This window comes from Rhipicephalus microplus, chromosome 3 (assembly GCF_043290135.1).
Source record: "Rhipicephalus microplus isolate Deutch F79 chromosome 3, USDA_Rmic, whole genome shotgun sequence".
Classification (NCBI taxonomy): domain Eukaryota; kingdom Metazoa; phylum Arthropoda; class Arachnida; order Ixodida; family Ixodidae; genus Rhipicephalus; species Rhipicephalus microplus.
Window position 1 is genome coordinate 289,576,383 of NC_134702.1, and position 3,138 is coordinate 289,579,520.

At 53.1% G+C, this 3,138-nt stretch overlaps 1 non-coding gene across 1 annotated transcript; it reads right to left on the bottom strand.

Annotated features, from left to right (window-relative positions):
- Positions 1-654: 654 nt before the first annotated feature.
- TRNAN-GUU (transfer RNA asparagine (anticodon GUU)) lies at positions 655-728 on the bottom strand. The gene has a single exon. It is a non-coding gene; the product is annotated as a tRNA-Asn (tRNA).
- Positions 729-3,138: the final 2,410 nt, after the last annotated feature.

The window sequence follows — 3,138 nt, forward strand, 5'->3', positions numbered from 1 at the left end:
TCCACTCTCACCACCATCAGAACATATCTTCAAAGCTATCAGTGCAAAGAAAAAAGCAACACACGACTCCCGGGAGGGCTCGAAACTCCAACCTTTCGGTTAACAGCCGATCGCGCTAACCCATTGCGCCACGGGGACAGTCTTGCTCCTTTCTCACCACCATCAGAACATATCTTCAAAGCTATCAGCGCAAAGAAAAGAAGCGCCGCACCACCACCGGGTGGGCTCGAACCTCCAACCTTTCGGTTAACAGCCGATCGCGCTAGCCAATTGCGCCAGGGAGACAGTCCTGCTCCACTCTCACCGCCATCAGAACATATCTTGAAAGCTACAGCCCCAAGAAAAAAAAGCACCGCACCACCACCGGGTGGGCTCGAACCTCCACCTTTTCGTTTAACAGCCGATCGCGCTAGCTAATTGCGCCACGGAGACAATCGTGCTCCACGCTCCCCACCATCAGAACATATCTTCAAAGCTATCAGCCCAAAGAAAAAAAAGCACCGCACCACCACCGGGTGGGCTCGAACCTCCAACCTTTCGGTTAACAGTCAATCGCACTAGCCAATTGCGCCACGGAGACTGTCCTGCTCCACTCTCACCACCATCAGAACATATCTTCAAAGCTATCACCACAAAGAAAAAAAAGCGCCACACCATCACCGGGAGGGCTCGAACCTCCAACCTTTCGGTTAACAGCCGATCGCGCTAGCCAACTGCGCCACGGAGACAGTCGTGTTCCACTGTCACCACCATCAGAACATATCTTCAAAGCTATCAGCGCAAAGAAAAAAGCAACACACCACTCCCGGGAGGGCTCGAAACTCCAACCTTTCGGTTAACAGCCGATCGCGCTAGCCAATTGCGCCACGGAGACAGTCCTGCTCTACTCTCACCACCATCAGAACATATCTTCAAAGCTATCAGTCCAAAGAAAAAAAAGCGCCGCATCACCACCGGGTGGGCTCGAACCTCCAACTTTTCGGTTAACAGCCGATCACGCTAGCCAATCGCGCCACGGAGACAGCCCTGCTCTACTCTCACCACCATCAGAACATATCTTCAAAGCTATCAGCCCCCAGAAAAAAGCGCCGCACCACCACCGGGTGGGCTCGAACCTCTATCTTTTCGGTTAACAGCCGATCGCGCTAGCCAATTGCGCCACAGAGACAGTCGTGCTCCACTCTCACCACCGTCAGACCATTTCTTCAGAGCTATCGCCCCAAAGAAAAAAAAAGCGCCGCACCAACCCCGGGTGGGCTCGAACCTCCAACCTTTCGGTTAACAGCCGATCGTGCTAGCCAATTGCGCCATGGAGACAGTCCTGCTCCACTCTCAGCACCATCAGAACATATCTTCAAAGCTATCAGCACAAAGAAAAAAAGCGCCACACCATCACCGGGTGGGCTCGAACCTCCAAACTTTCGGTTAACAGCCGATCGCGCTAGCCAACTGCGCCACGGAGACAGTCGTGCTCCACTCTCACCACCATAAGAACATATCTTCAAAGCTATCAGCGCAAAGAAAAAAGCAACACACCACTCCCGGGAGGGCTCGAACCTCCAACCTTTCGGTTAACAGCCGATCGGGTAAGCCAATTGCGCCACGAAGACAGTCCTGCTCCACTCTCACCACCGTCAAAACATTTATTCAGAGCTATCACCGCAAAGAAAAAAAGCGCCGCACCACCACCGGGAGGGCTCGAAACTCCAACCTTTCGGTTAACAGCCGATCGCGCTAGCCCATTGCGCCACGGAGACAGTCCTGCTCCACTCTCACCACCATCAGAACATATCTTCAAAGCTACCAGCGCAAAGAAAAAAGCACCACACCACTCCCGGGAGGGCTCGAAACTCGAACCTTTCGGTTAACAGCCGATCGCGCTAGCCCTTTGCGCCACGGAGACAGTCTTGCTCCGCTCTCACCACCATCAGAACATTTCTTCAAAGCTATCAGCCCAAAGAAAAAAAAGCGCCGCACCACCACCGGGTGGGCTCGAAACTCCAACCTTTCGATTAACAGCCGATCGCGCTAGCCCATTGCGCCATGGAGACAGTCCTGCTCCACTCTCACCATCATCAGAACATATCCTAAAAGCTATTACCACAAAGAAAAAAAGCAACACACCACTCCCGGGAGGGCTCGAAACTCCAACCTTTCGGTTAACAGCCGATCGCGAAAGCCAATTGCGCCACGGAGCCAGTCCTGCTCCACTGTCACCACCATCAGAACATATCTTCAAAGCTATCAGTGCAAAGAAAAAAGCAACACACCACTCCCGGGAGGACTTGAAACTCTAACCTTTCGGTTAACAGCCGATCGCGGTAGACCATTGCGCCACGGGGAAAGTCTTGCTCCACTCTCACCACCATCAGAACATATCTTCAAAGCTATCAGTGCAAAGAAAAAAAAAGCGCCGCACCACCACCGGGTGGGCTCGAACCTCCAACCTTTTGGTTAACAGCCGATCGCGCAAGCCAATTGCGCCACGGAGAGAGTCCTGCTCCACTCTCACCACCGTCAAAACATTTATTCAGAGCTATCACCCCAAAGAAAAAAATCGCCGCACCACCACCGGGAGGGCTCGAAACTCCAAACTTTCGGTTAACAGCCGATCGCGCTAGCCAATTGCGCCACGGAGACAGTCCTGCTCCACTCTCACCACCATCAGAACATATCTTCAAAGCTATCAGTGCAAAGAAAAAAGCAACACACCAATCCCGGGAGGGCTCGAAACTCCAACCTTTCGGTTAACAGCCGATCGAGCTAGCCCATTCCGCCACGGGGACAGTCGTGCTCCACTCTCACCACCGTCAGACCATTTCTTCAGAGCTATCGCCCCAAAGAAAGAAAAAGCGCCGCACCACCACCGGGTGGGCTCGAACCTCCAACCTTTCGGTTAACAGCCGATCGCGCTAGCCAATTGCGCCACGGAGCAGTCTTGCTTCACTCTCACCACCATCAGAACATATCTTCAAAGCTATCAGCGCAAAGAAAAGAGCAACACACCACTCCCGGGAGGGCTCGAAACTCGAACCTTTCGGTTAACAGCCGATCGCGCTAGCGCTTTGCGCCACGGAGACAGTCTTGCTGCGCTCTCACCACCATCAGAACATATATTCAAAGCTATCAGCGCAAAGA